The sequence below is a fragment of the Vombatus ursinus genome, unplaced genomic scaffold (genome assembly GCF_900497805.2).
Source record: "Vombatus ursinus unplaced genomic scaffold, bare-nosed wombat genome assembly UNPS02011334.1, whole genome shotgun sequence".
Taxonomy (NCBI): Eukaryota; Metazoa; Chordata; class Mammalia; order Diprotodontia; family Vombatidae; genus Vombatus; species Vombatus ursinus.
The window spans coordinates 7496739-7512188 of record NW_020951112.1 but is presented as its reverse complement, the minus strand read 5'-3'; the positions used below and the strand labels follow the sequence as shown (position 1 = coordinate 7512188).

Below are 15450 nucleotides of genomic sequence, written 5' to 3'. Positions count from 1 at the left end.
CAGTATCTCCATCTAGCTTATTACAGAACACAAAGTATACCAATATTCAAAAATTGGACTTTAAGCATCAAATTTCAAGACATCACCCGAGATGGTGATCGAAGGTCCAGCAACAACAACAATAGCTGCTGCTGCTACTTTCAATTCTTCCCAACATGCCAAAATAAAAAACCCTGATATGATGCAACTGATATGATGCAACATTCCAAAACATTGTGGTATTTATCATAAAGGGGACCCTCAACCAGTATAGAATGATCTGTCAAGACATCTCAGAATCACAGAGTTTTAACACTGGAAGAGAGCTTAGAGTGAATCTTTATCTATCAGTTTGCCAAATCTGATGGTGTGGCCCTTCTATCTTCTCTGAGGTGTGCTAGAATCCCCATTAGAGCCGGGCACTCAGCTGACAGCACTGACCACTTCACATATTCTGGGACATTACTAAAAGTCAAATCTTTCCCTTACCCTCCCTAAAAGCTCCAAAGAAATGAAAAGTTCCCCTCTCATAAAAAGGAAAGAGAATACCCATTCTGATGCTAAAGTATAGTATGGTTTAAAAAACAACAATACTAGATTTGGAGTTCAGGGACCCCAGTTCCAATGGAAATCTCTTCCTACTGGTTCTGTGACTTGGGCCTCAGTTTCCTCTTTATAAACAATATATACAGATGATCTCTAAAGTCATCGGACAAGCTCTACATCTTGTGATCCTGTTTTGTCCACTCGGTATTTTACAATAAATACTTGGTGGGAACCAATTTCATGAACAGAAGTTTCCAGAGGGAAAAAAAGACAAAAAGCTTAATAAGCTTTCTCTATTTTAGTTTTGAAAGGAAACATATATTGCAAACCTAGCAGACTGAATGCAACATTTCTCTATGTGTGACAGATGTGTGACAGTATCAGTGTGGGTACCACCCTTACAGAATTCAAGCAATCCTTTAGCACCTCCTTATCCTCGAACACTCCTGTCCTTAACTTTCCAGAATTCCTCTAGAAGGTCCACCCAATGTGCTAGGGACCTTCCTTAAGGGCTCCTGATAATGCATGGACACCAACAGAGCTGGCAGGTTTCCCATCAATTACCACTCTGTCTCCCTTCATGACTGACCTACCACCTTTCCAACTCCCGCATTTCTCTGATTATTTCTCATACCCACTTCTCCTGAGCCATTCCTTATGGCTAATACGCCACTACCTACTGGCAGAGATATAGCTATGACTCTTGGGGTAATCTGCAACTTTATTCTTTGGAAACCAAGATTGCCCATGCTTCACAGTCAGAGAGCACCACCATTAGGGCACTGAGGGGCCAGTGATGCAGGAAGAAGGTAGGAGTCATTACAAGTATTGGGGATTTTCTCCAACATCACTCAACTCAGTTTCCTACTGCTCCAGGGAAACTACTGACCATCTACAGGGTCTGTCCAAGTTCTATGTCCCAAGGCACCAGCTGTGTGAACTGTCCATCCAACTGTGCATTCAATTCAATAAGCATTTATCAAGTACCTGCTATGTGCAAGCCCTTAGGGGCTGGGCATACAAAGGCAAAAATATTTAGGGTAAACCTAAATGCCTCTGACTCTAATTGTAATAGCCCCTGCCCACAATAAACTTACATTCTATTGAGATAATACAACAACATATATACATAAAATAATTACAGGGGTTAAGTGAGCACTAAGTGGGAAACTGATGAAAGCAGGACTAAACTAAGCCTCAAAGGAAACTATGGATTCTCTGAGGTGGGAATGAGTTAAGTGCTTATTCCACAAAGGGGAGATGACCTGGGTAAAGGCATGGAGACAGGAGACAGCAAGCTAGGTTTGGAACAGCTAGCAAGCCAACTGGCTAAAAGAAATGAATGAGGGGCAGCTAGGTGCCACAGTGGATACAGCACTGGCCCTGGAGTTAGGAGGACCCGAGTTCAAATCCAGCCTCAGACACTTGACACTTATTAGCTGTGTGACCCTGGGCAAGTCACTTAACTCCACTGTCTAGCCAAAAACAAACAAACAAACAAAACAACAAAGAAATGAATGATATAAAGGGGAATAATATGAAATGCCTGGAAAGGCAAGTGGAAGAGGTGATTAAATACCAGGCTAAGGAGTATTTTCACCTAAAAGCAAAAGGGAATCACTGACGATGTTTTGAAGCAGGAAAACAGCATAATCAGGACTATATCTTGGGAATATTAAAAATCTGTCAAACGTGTACAGGACAGATTTGAGAGGAAAGAAACTGGAAGTAGGGAGACCTGACTAGTTGGGCCAAACTCTGGGAGATCATGGTTCTAACTTAGGAGGCTCTGCAAGCACTTGGTCTGGATGTCATCGGCCCTGTCATCAGGTCTGCAAACAAGAGCATCTGGAGGACCTCACCATCTACAGGGAATCCCTCTTTTATCTGGACTCTGTGACACACATCCCTCAAAGCACTGGACCTTTGGTGAACACACCAATTTTATTCTGTGGCTTGTTATTTCTAACCGAAGGGTCAAAGTTCTTTCTGTTGTTATATCTTTCAAGGAACTGGATGTGACTAACAATGATACAAAAGACAAGCATGATAAAAAATAAAACATTAAAAGGTTGTTTGTTTTCGATTTTTTAAGCTACGTCATGATCATGAAATAAAAAGGTACCTCAATATAATTTTTATATTAAGTTCCCTATTATCAAAAGCTATTAGAAATTCTGAGATACCTAAAACTCCACTTCCTTAGATAGGAAAAGAAAAAAATATTTCATCTTCCAAGTTTAATAGAACATTTTTACAAGTCAGCAATAGCCCACTAAGCAAGTTACACACAGGGAAATATAGATGTGTTGCTGCTGCTGCTGAGCTGAGCACTTCGACCTCCATTGGGAATTACCTACCAAGATTTAGGAATCTCAATACGAAGTCAAGATTTAAATGTCTTATACATACGCATTATTACTACCCCATAACAAAGAAAATCCTATACTGGAGAAAAAAATAGTTTAGTGAGCTGAGAATTAAACACAAAACACTACCACTTTCACTAGCAACTAGTTTGTGGTCTTCCTGAATGCATACTCTTCATAATAAAATGTTTACATGGTTTTTCTGATAATATTCACACTCAGTTATAAAGGTGAAAGGTAGAGAAAAAACAGTTGCAAAAAGAAGGTAAAATAAGAGAGCCCAGAGAGAGAAAAGAATCTTGTTCCTAAATGCTATCTATCCAGGGCCACAGCAAGGGAGCATTAATATTTCAAAACTAAACTATCATTGCAATAAACAGTGATGAAGCACCCATGAATGTACAAGGCATAGAGCAAGAACGATTTGTTTTTCCTATGAGCTTTCAAGCTGCAGCACAAAGAAAATGAAAATTCCTCTTTTTTCTATTATTTCCCAGTATATATTTTAAAAGTTAATTGTTATAACATAGCTCTGGATTCTGAATCTTTCCTGAACATATCTTGTTTTATTCAAATACAAGATGCACATTTCAGGCTGGATTGTTTAAAACACCTGATTCTAAATCTCAGGGCATTAGGTTTGGTTCTAAGGAAAAGAATAAATTAAATATTTTTTTTTTACTAAAAGCTTTCATTGTTCCATTTAGTAATAGGCAATTTAAGAAATTAGCATGTCTTTAACTCTGATGAAGCATCAACCAGGAGAAAAACTGTGTTCTAATCTATTCTCAAACTACCACCTTTCAACACACACACAAGTCACCATGAACATTAACATGTCCTAATCTGTCATATTAATACAGACCTTAAAACTGGGGATTGGGAGGGAAGAAAGAGGAATTGCAAAATGGAAGAGAAAAGGAAATTCTTGGGTTGAGAAAAATCAGTTAACAGATCCCCCAGGCTAAAAGACAAGCCAATTTTTTTGACTAGGTTTTTCAAAAACTCAATTTCTTAAAAGCAACAGTTACATAATGTATCCATTTTCATATGAATGTCAACAACATAGCTGCTTCTGTACTTCAAAAAAGGTCTATCTAGAGACTTCTTTAAAAAATGTCTTATCCTTTACAATCCCAGTTGGGAAATCAAGATATTTTCACTTTCATCTTAGGAAATATCCTGGAATCTTCAAGAGGTATAGTTTTACTGAAAGCTATGAACTAAAAATGTAAGTCCTTCCTGCCTAAGGGGTCATTTGGCAAGTTAATGGGAAGGCTTTTGTACACCACACATTTTACCAAAATCTTTTCTAAAAGGGAAACAGGATTCTTCAAAACAATAGGAAAGTCTCTTCCACAAATTCATTCATGTTTTCTTTGTATCTTTTGGCAGAATCGGGGCTGCTTATTTCAACATATGTAAATGTTACAAATCATAAAGATAAGATGATTTCAACAAGAAAAGCAGCATCCCCAGTTTAAAATCATATCTTCAGACCCTTAAATAAGCACAAGCCCACAACTGGTTCTGATTTACCTTTTTAAAAAAACTACTTAATTTAATCTAAATTCCAGTTTTCCAGAAGGTTTTCTCCTTCCAAAAAGAATAAAAAGCTTTTAACATTCTATTTAAATTCTCCTCCTACCTGATGGGCACCAGCATTTTCTCATTAAATGAAGCAATTTTGCTGTCAGTAAGAGACTTGGCTGCCTTCAAAAATATCTAAGATTCAATATAAGCAGTACCACCTCTGCACATTGTAAAATGATGTGACTAAAATGGGTGACAGAGCAAAGCTGAAGACATGTTCAGGGGCACCAAAACAGGTACATGGCTGATTTAGGCCAAGGGTTTTAGCAGACATTTCTTTCTATAAGAAAATCTCCAGTGCAGAAGGAAATTACAGGGTCTCTTTGCTGGCACTGAGGCAGGACTCTGTTGCTCTGCCCATACTTGGATCTGGGTCAGAGTCATGAGTGGCAATGCCAGGGCAAGGAAGAACACTAGCATACCAGTGCTTGCAGCCCCAGGGTAGCAGGGACCCTCCTCAACAGTCCCAGGGGAAAGAAGAGTGATTCTGGTCACTCAAGACCAAAGCAACAGGAGAGTAGTAAAGACAGAAAGAGTAGTAGTAAAGACAGAAAGAGTAGTAGTAAAGACACCTCTCCTTAGATCATAACTCCTTGGATGAACTGAAAACTTACAGGTCTCTAGAAGTATCTCTGAAAACAGCTGCAAAAAACTCCTAAAACTTGGGATAGTACACCCTCCACCCTGGAAGCAGAGCCCCACTTTACCAAAGAGTCAAAAGTAAAGAAATAGACTGGGAAAATGAGTAAACAACAGAAAAAAAAATTCTAACCATAGAAAGTTAGGAAGATCAAAATACATTCTCATAAGAAGATAACAAAGTCAAAGTTCCAACATCCAAAGCCTCCAAGAAAAATATGAACTGGTCTCAGGACATGGAAGAGCTCAAAAAGGATACTGGAAATTGAGTAAGAGAGCTAGAAGAAAAATTGGGAAGAGAAAAGAGTGATGCAAGAAATCATGAAAAAAGAGTCCTTTGGTAAAGGAGACACAAACAAAAACCGAAGAAAACAACACCTTAAAAACAGAACAGTCCAAATGGTAAAAGAGATACAAAAATTCACTAAAGAAGAAAAACTCCTTAAAAAGTAGAATTGGTCAAATGGAAAGGGAAGTACAAAAGCTCACTGAAGAAAATAATTCCTTAAAAATTAGAAATGAGCAAATGGAAGCAAATGACTTTATAAGAAATCAAGAAACAATAAAACAAAACCATAAAAATGAAAAAAAAAAAGGAAGACAACATGAAATATTTCATTGGAAAAACAAGTCACTTGGAAAAATAGATCCAAGAGAGATAATTTTAAAATTATTGGACTATCTGAAAGCTATGACCAAAAAAAAGAGTCTAGACATCATCTTGCAAGAAATTACAAAGGAAAACTGCCCTGATATCCTAGAACCACAGGGTAAATGTAGAAATTGAAAGAATCCACCAATCACCTCCTGAAAGAGATCCCAAAATGAAAACTCCCAGGAATATTATAGCCAAATTCCAGAGCTCCCAGGTCAAAGAGAATATACTGCAAGCAGCCAGAAAGAAACATGTCAAATATCACGAAGCCACAGTCAGGATAACACAAGATGTAGCTGCTTCTACATTAAAGGATCAGAGGGCTTGAAATATGATATTCTAGAGGGCAAAGGAGCTAGGATTACAACCAAGAATCACCTACCCAGCAAAACTTGGTATAATCCGTTAGGCGGAAAAATGGATTTTCAATGAAATAGAGGACTTTTAAGCACTCTTGATGAAAAGACCAGAGCTGAATAGAAAATCTGACTTTCAGATACAAGACTCAAGAGAAGCATAAAAAGGTAAACAGGAAAAGGAACTCATAAGAGACTTAATAAGGCTAAACTGTTTACATTCCTACATGGCAAGATGATACCTGTAACTCAAAAAACTTTCTCATTATTAGGGCAGTTAGGAGTATATATAGACAGAGGGCACAGGTGTCAGTTGAACATGAAGGAATGATATCTAAAAAAAACAGAATTAAGGGGTGAGAAAGAAGAATACACCGGGAGAAAGGGAAAAGGAGGGATAGAATGGGGTAAAGTATCTCACATATAAGAGGCAAGAAAAAGCTTTTACAGTGAAGGAGAAGATTGGGGGAGTGAGCGAAACTTACTCATCAGAACTGGTTCAAAGAGGGAATATCACACACACTCAACTGGTTATAGAAATCTATCTTTCCCTACAAGAAAGTAGAAGGGGAAGAGGATAAGAGAAAGGGAGTGCATATGATAGAAGGGAGGGTAGATTGGGGGAGGCAGAAGTTAGAAGCAAAACATTTTTGAGGAGGGACAGGGTGATAGGAGAGAGAGAACAGAATACGGGAGGGAGGAATAGGACGTAAAGAAATATATTCAGCAATCCTAACTGTGAAAAAAAATTTGAAGCAAGTTTCTCTGATACAGGCCTCATTTCTCAAATATATAGAGAACTGGGTCAAATTTGTAAAAACAGGAGCCATTCCCCAACTGATAAATGATCAAGCGATATGAATCATTTGCAGATGAAGTAATCAAAGCCATCTACAGCCATATGAGAAGATGCTCTCAACAGCTGTTGATTGGATGAATGCAAATTGAAACAATTCTGAGGTACTACCCAATTCCTATTAGATTGACCAAAAGGACAGAAAAAGAGAATGACAAATGTTGGAGAGCATGTGGGGAAAATGAGACATTAATGCACTGATGGTGGAGTTACGAATTGGAGCTATGCCCAAAGGGCTACAGAACCACAGATACCCTTTGATCTAGCAATGCCACTACTAGGTCTGTATTCAAAAAGAGATTAAAAAAAAAACAAAAAACAAAGGGGAAAAGGACCTATGTGTACAGAAATACTTACAGCTTCTGTTTTCTGGTGGCAGGGAGTTGGAAATTGAGGGAATGCCCATCAACTGGGGAATGGCTGAACAAACTGTGCTATGTGATTGTGATGGCATACTATTGTGCTATAAGAAATTATGAGCAGGATGCTCTCAGAAAAACCTGGAAAGACTTACATGAGCTGAGGAAGTGAAATGTATTGTATACAAAGTAACAGCAATATTGCACCATGATCAGCTGTGAATGACTTAGCTTTTCTCAGCAATACAATGATCTAAGACAACTCTGAAGGACTTAAGATGAAAAATGCTATCCATCCCCAGACAAAGAACTGATGGTGTCTGAATACAGAAGGAAGCATACTTGTTTTTTACTTTCTTTATTTTTCTTGAGGGTTTTTTTTTTGGCCTATGTTTTGTTTCACAACACGACTAATATGGAAATATGTTCTGCGTAACTACACACGTATAACCTATATCAAGTCCATGTGATATTACAGACCTCAAAAAGGAAGAGGTGGGAGGACGAAAGAAAAGTTCACAGCAGTTTGGGGTCAGTACAAGCACAAGCATCCTGTCGTTAGACAACCTAAAGCTCTGAAAGCAAAAATACTGCTCATCCACAAGGAGTCAAGGAGTGGGTGAGAACAGGAATAGGAAGAAGAAAAAGGAGGAAAAGTCCAGATGAGAACGAATGTGTCAGTGTGTAGGAGGCTGAAGAGGAGAGAAAAGGAATCCAGAGTTTTTATAAAACACTGACGCTTAAAAAAAAATAAAAATAAAAAGTAACTGCGGCAGAGATCTGTTCTGGCAGCACATGGCTCTCTTCCTCTGCACAGTTCCTTAGGGGGGGTCCCCTACGGTCTCCCCCTGCCTGCTCTTGGCCAGGACACAGGGCTGGGTGAGGGTGCGAGGAGGGGGACCCACTTCCCACTTGGTGGCCCTCATCTTCGTCTGGGTTCTCTCTCCTTCCCCGCCCTCTCGTGTCTCCAAGGAGCTGGAAGCGAACTCCCTCCTCCTCCCCCAGCGACCAGGGAGCTCTCCGGTCTCCAGGGGACGGCCCTGCCACTTCCTTTCTTCCTCTCGCCTTCGGCTCAGCCCTGCCACCGCCGTCCCCGGACCTGGCTGCGCCGCTGCAGCTGCTGTCGCTGTCGCCGCCGCCGCCACCGCCCCCTCCTCCTCCTCCTCCTCCTCCTCCTCGGGGAGGCCAACATTAGCGGTCTCGGGGGACCCTCCAGCGTTTCCTCCACCTCCCCACGTCTCCCGTGGTGGGGAGACAGAAGGAGGTGGAGGTGGTGGAGGAGGAAGAGGAAGAGGAGGAGGAGGTGGAGGAGGAGGAGGAAGAGGAAGAAGAGGAGGAGGGGGAAGAGGAGGAAAAGGAGGCGGCAGCCGCAGGGGAGGGGGGAAGGCAAGGAAAGGAAGGACCTTAGGAACTAGAGCTTAGAGTAAGGACCTTAGAGATCATCTGGTCCAACCCCCTAATTTGACAGAGGAGGAAACTGAGGCCAAGCGAGGGGGTGAACAGGGCAAGGAAAGTGACAAGCGAAGAGACAGGGAGGGGAAGAGTACGGGGAAGAGAAGGAAAGGGAAAGGAGGAGAGCGAGAGGTAAAGGGAAAGGAGAGGGGAACGGCGAGCCAGGCGAAGGGCGAGGAGGAGAAGGCGGCGAAGGAGCAGGAGCAGCGCCGGGGAGCCTGGGCACGGACCGCCCGCCGGACCGCCGGCCGGCCGGCCGGATGGACGGACCGAGCCCGCCGCCCGGCTCCACCCCGCCCCCCGCCCCGGAAATGCCGGGGTGGCCGCCCGGAGGCTGCGGGTCTTCCTCGCGAACAAAAAGCGCCGAGCCCCGCGGGCCCTCGGCCCCCGCCCTGGGCGCCGCCGGAGGCGGAGGCGGAGGCCCGCGCGGACCCCGTACTTACCAGCCGAGCCCGGAGATGCGGACGGGGAGCGGGGGCGGACGGCCCCGGCGGCTGTCCGGACTCTGCGGCGGGGGGGCGGGCGCGGGCCCCCGAGTCACGCCGAGCGCAGCCCCCGGCCCAACATGGCCCCGGCGCGGCCGGGCGGCGGCGGACAACGGCTGCTGCGGCCGGCGGGCACTCGGCTCCCTCGGCGGCGCGGGCGCGGGTCCTGCGGCTCGTGCGGGCGGCGGGCGGCGTCAGCTGCGGGCTGCGCTCCGGACCCGCGTCGTGGGCCGCGTTCGCACTGCGCCGACGGACGGACGGACGCCTCCGCCTGCTCCCCCCTCCCCCCGCCCGGCGCGAGGGCGGGGAGCGTGGGGAGGGGGAGGGGGAGGAGGGAAACGAACCAACCAGCGGCCGCGGCCCGGGGAGCGCGAGCGGGAGCCGCCGCTACCAGCGCGACCCCTAGCGGCCGCGGCCTCGGAGCTGGAGGGAGAGGAGGGGCGGTCTCCAGGGAGACGGGGCGCGCCCCGCCCCCAGCGCCGCATCTGCTGCTGGGCTCTGGGGGGACAAATCTGGAGCCCGGGGAGGAGAGCCTCTGAGGCTGCGGAGCCCCCTCCCTACAGATAGGGACCGGGGCCCGGAGGGAAAGTAACCTGTAATAAAAGTCACGAGACCCCAATCCCCTCATCTTACAGATGGGGAAACTGAGACCCAGAGAAGTTACGTTGTAACAGGATTTTCCATCTTAAAACTGGTAGGGTCTCCCGAGGCCATCGTTTTACAATTGAGGAAACTGAGACCCAAGGAAGTTAAGTGACGTCTTGCAAAAGGGACATAGGATTTTCATCTTAATGCCGGTAGGGTCTCCAGAGGCCATATAATGAAAGCCCCTCGTATTATAGACTGGGAAACTGAGGCCCAGAGAAGTTGTGTTGTAACTGATTTATTGTAAAGGGGCCACAGGATTTTCATCTTAAACCTGGTAGGGTCTCCTGAGGTCATGTAATGAAAGCCTCTCATTTTATAGATTGGGAAACTGAGGCCCAGAGAAGTTAAATGACTTGTTATAAAGGGGTCATAGGATTTTAATCTTAAGGCTGCTAAGATCTCCAGAGGCCATATAGTTCAACCCCTTCATTTTACAGTTGGGGAAACCGAATTGCCCAAGATCACAGAAGCAGTAAGTTTCAAACCCAGGTCGTCTGCCTCCAAATCTAGGGCCCTTTTCACTGAATAATGCAGGGTTCCCAGTGGGGAAGAGATTTTCCCTGTTGGAGGCAAACCTTCTGTGGAAAGGGCTGATGTAAAAAGGATCGCATAAATATTCATTTATATTAATCGATTAACAAGCCTTTATTAATATTGGTATAATAAGAAGCAGCAGGGCTAGGTTCAAATATTGCCTCCAACCCATACTAGCTATATGACCCTGAGCAAGTGGTACAAACCTCCCCATTCTCTAGGAAACTCTTCAGACTCTATAGTGGAGAGAAAGTGCCAACCTACACCAATGAAATAACAAATCTAGTCCTCATGCCTATATAATGTTATCTATTAATCAACATGCATTCCTTAAGCACCTAATAGGTGCCCAGAGTACCACGACAGACTGAAATAATTCCTATGTTCTGTGACTAGCTAACAAGCCTCAGATTCATTCTAACACAGAATCAGACTTAGATCTGGAAGGGGACCTTAGATGCCAACTCCTTATTTTACAGAGGAGGATACTGAGGTTCAGAGGATATTAGGGATTTGCCCAAATTCCAGCAGAATGTCCGTGGTAGAAAGAGACTCCTACTTGAGACCTACCCAGATCCCACACACTGGAAGGTTGTTGATGCTATCCGCCAGCTCAATTTTCCTTTCACTGTAGTTGATAAATGCTTGTTGAATTACCAAGACGACAGAACAGCATGGTAAAGAAAATCATTAGATTTAGCATCAGAACACCTGATTTCAAATCCAGGCTTACTACTTGTCCATCTTCGGACAAGTCATTTTACCACTCTGGGCCTCAGTTTCCTCATCTGTGAAATGAAGTGTTTAGTCTAATCTCTGAGGTCCATCCCTCTTAGCTCTCAATCTACCGTCGAATGAATGAAACTAATCTGTTACTAGTTCTCTGAAAGCAGAAACTGTTAACCTGTTTTTTTGATGTTTGTAGCCCTAGTGGCCTCGTGCAGTGTGCATAGTAGGCACTTAGTAAGTGTTTGCTGAATTGAATTGATATACAGAGTTTAGACAGGGTATTATGATTCCTACCCTCCTGGAGCTTACAATCTAGTGGAAGGATAAGATACAAACACAGATAGCCATCATTTGTAATATTGCATAAGAGCATTGTTAGCATTGGGCTTAAACAAAGTGCTTGCTGAGGTTAAAGGTAACCAACTTCACCTTTGAAATCACACTTTCTCTAGTACCAATCCAGAGATTATTCTTTTTTTGGAGGGGGGGCAATGGGGGTTAAGTGACTTGCCCAGAGTCACACAGCTAGTAAGTGTTATGTGTCTGGGGCTGGATTTGAACTCAGGTCCTCCTGAATGCAGGACCAGTGCTCTATCCACTGCAACACCTAACTGCCCCCAGAGCTTATTCTAACTGCCAGCCAAGACAACTAAAAAGTCACTAGAGTTCTTCCTTTTTTAAAATTGTGGTAATAAAAAGGGAAATCAAGGAGAGTGAGGGACTGTTGCATTTGAGTTGGACTTTAAAGAATGGGTAGGAAAATTCAACAAGGAAAGGAAGGACACTAGAAGAACCTCAGCTAAGTTATGGGCAGCTGGGTGGCATAGTAGACAGAGTACCAGGTCAGGAGTCAGGAAGAGTCACCTACCTGAGTTCTAATCTGGCCTCAGACACTTACTAGCTGGGTGACCCTGGTCGACTCACTTCACCCTGTTTACCTCAGTTTCCTCATCTGTCAAATGAGTTAGAGGATACTCTAGTATCTTTGCCAAGAAAACCCCAAATGGGTTTACCAAGAGTGAGACATGACTGAAGAATAATAAACAAGTTAAGGTATTTGGGGAGAGGGGATTCAGGGTATGTTAGGAGGGGTCAGAGGATAGTTTGATTTGTCTGCAATCTTAAGTCTGTAGAAAGTACTAAAATGAGATATGACTGAAAAGTCATTGGATCCTCAGGGTGTAGAGGACTTTAGATACCAGGCAAAGGACCTTAAGCTGCCATTTTTTTTTTATTGAATTATTGCTATGGGCAGATCTCCTCATTAGAAATGTTATCTGAAAATGGTATGAGAGACAGATTTGGGGGGGGTGAAGTGGAGGAGAAAGAAATGAGGAAGACTCCTAAGAAGACTGTTACAAATCACAGATGCTGGTTATGAGAGCTCCTTCTGAGGTGGAGACAGTGAGAAAAGAGATGATGGGATGAATGTGAAGAAGACCTCAAAGGCAGGATCATTTACATGGTCTTTTTGGGGGGCAGCTAGGTGGCCCAGTGGATAGAGCACTGGCCTTGGAGTCAGGAGGACCTGAGTTCAAATGTGGCCTCAGACACTTGACTCTAGCTGTGTGACTCTGGGCAAGTGACTTAACCCCATTGCCTAGCCAAAAAAAAAAACATTTTTTTAATTTTTTTTTTAAATGGTCTTTTGTGGTACAGTGGAAAGAGGACTGAATATGGAGTCTCAGGACCTTAGGGTATAGAGGAGAGAGTAATGCACTTGCTGACAGAAAGACCTGGGTTCCATTCCTCACCCCCAACATTTGCTAAGTGTGTGAACTTGAGCAAGTCACTACCTCTCTGAACCTGATTCTTCATCTCTAAAATGACTGGATAACCTCCAAGGTCCCTTCCAGCTCTGTATCTATTCCTCTCCCACTTACGACCTTGGGCAAGTTATTTCACCTGTTTGTTCATCTGCAAAATTGAGGGGAAAGGAAATTGATCTCTAAGGTCTCTTCTATACCATCTATGAGAACAAGACTTTTTGGCTCAATGCTAGAAGTAAGGACAAGTATCAAAGGATCGCCAATGTTACAGACATGGGAAGGGAAATAGGTTTAATGATGGTGCCACGGAAACAGTGATGTCAGAGGGAGGAGAATGAAACCTAATGTTAATATCAGGTGGTGTCTACCAAGGCAAAGTGAAACAAATTGTCCTTATGTTTCAGGTTCATGTGTTCCCCTTCACTCCCTGCTCCATTCCTTCCCAATCCCTAACTATGACTTTGGTTGGGCAAGTAACTTCCCCTCTCTGGGCCTCAGTTTCCACATCTGTAAAATGAAGCGGTTGGACTAGGTAGCTTCTGAGGTCCCTTCCACCTCTGGAACTATGACCCTATTAGGTTCCTTTTCTCCCTTAGGGTGAAGAAGCCAGTATATAAAGAGGACAAATGAAAACAATTATGTAGATGAGACCAAAAGTTAAAAAGTTTTTGCCTGGAGCATCTAGGTAACTGAGCTTTTAAAAATCCTAACTACTTCAGTTTTCCACTTTGTTTTATGTAGACACAGATATAAGATCAATGACAGCTACTGTTCCTAATGGGCTTTATTGGGATGAGGTGGGGTTTTTTTTTTTCCTTTTTGGGGGGGGAGGGGTGGCTGTTTCTTTAAATCCTCACCTTCCCCGTTCTAGCTAATTGTGGAATGAACTCCAAAGTGGAAAAACAGCATGAAACTGACCCAGTTTGGTTTCCCACTAATAAGGATAAAAGCACAGAGTTAAAAGGAATCTTAAATCTGCAAGGAGGGGATGATAGGAGGACTGAGAAGTGGAGGCCATGGCAAGGGAAGGAGGAAAACCTAAACTGGGGTGGGGAACCTTCGGCCTCGAGGCCACATATGGCCCTCTAGGTCCTCAAGTGTGGCCCTTTGAATAGCCAATACTTAAAGGACACAAACACCAGGTGAAAAATACAATGGGAATCTCCATTATTCTCACTTTAATAAGTGAATCATAGAAGTAGGAATAGATGGTTCAATGCAAATTCCAAGTCAAACCAAGAGGAAGTTTGACAATTGTCCTAGGGACACATTACTTCCTTTCCTTCCCCAGCCCGCTTCCTTTACAAAATACTGGTTTGTGCTTTCTGCTGACTTAATTCTCTTCTTTTGTTGGCTAAAGTTCAATTAGAATAACAACACACTCCTAAACTAGCCCCCATAATGTTATCACCTTCCTGCTGATATCTTGTTTGTACATAGTTGTTTGCATGTTATATCTCCCATTAGACTGTGAGCTTGTAGACTGCTGGGGTGAGTAACCTGTGGCCTTAAAGCCACATGTGGCCTTCTAGGTCCTCCAATGCGGCCCTTTGATGGAATCTAGTCTAGGTCCTCAAGTGCAGCCCTTTGGCAGAATCTAGTCTAGGTCCTCAGGTGCAGCCCTTTGATAGAATCTAGTCTAGGTCCTCAAGTGCAGCCCTTTGACAGAATCTAGTCTAGGTCCTCAAGTGTGGCTCTTTGACGGAATCTAGTCTAGGTCCTCAGGTGCAGCCCTTTGATGGAATCTATATTGGAAGTTTGTAAGATAGTCCCAGCTCTCAAGAAATTCACATTCTAATGGGGGTAAGAACACAAGTGGAAATTTCATCTGCAAATAAGATGGAAAAGTCCCGTGGCCCTCAGGGCACAATGGTACACACACACATATATATGTATATGTATACATACATGTAAACACTTTTTTTTTTACAGCTCTGGTCTTGATTAAAAAAAACAACACAATGCTTTTTATTTGATTTTTCCAAATTAAAAAAAAAATTGAAACCAAAGCATAAAGTAACATCATTTTCAAACCCCTTTTCCAAAACAGAGAACTTTCAAGGACCATATTATAGAACTTAGTTAATAAAAAGGTCTTGAATAATAATTAAGGTGAGTCTAAAACAGCAGGCTGAGATGTCATAGTCAGTATCAGCAGCTTCCCTTACAAATCATATTTTCTCTAGTACAAATCAAAAGATTCTCCTAATTGCCAGCCACAGAAACTAAAAAGTAACCTCTGTTCTTCCTACTTTTATTGCAGTAATAAAGGGCTGGCAATTAGATGATGATTTTATTGATGATAAATGAAGGATAGACTCCAACTAGTTATTCTATGGTTTTATAGTAGCCCTAAAGGGCCATATTTAGTCAATTATTATTTTACTCAAGAAGGGACCATATAATACATACAACAAGCAAAAGGGAAAAAGGTTTGTTTTGATTTGGTGGTTTTTCTAATCTAATCTTTGTTGCAGGATT

The 15450-nt window shown here is 43.2% G+C and overlaps 1 protein-coding gene across 1 annotated transcript in view; it reads right to left on the bottom strand.

The window, feature by feature from the left end:
- The window catches only part of CDK17 (cyclin dependent kinase 17), a 147618-nt gene extending 138299 nt beyond the window's left edge, over positions 1 to 9319 (bottom strand). Inside the window, exon 1 of the mRNA XM_027855787.1 lies at positions 9248 to 9319. The gene's annotated coding sequence lies outside the window, so the exon portion shown is untranslated. The remainder of the gene's footprint in view (positions 1 to 9247) is intronic.
- Positions 9320 to 15450: the final 6131 nt, after the last annotated feature.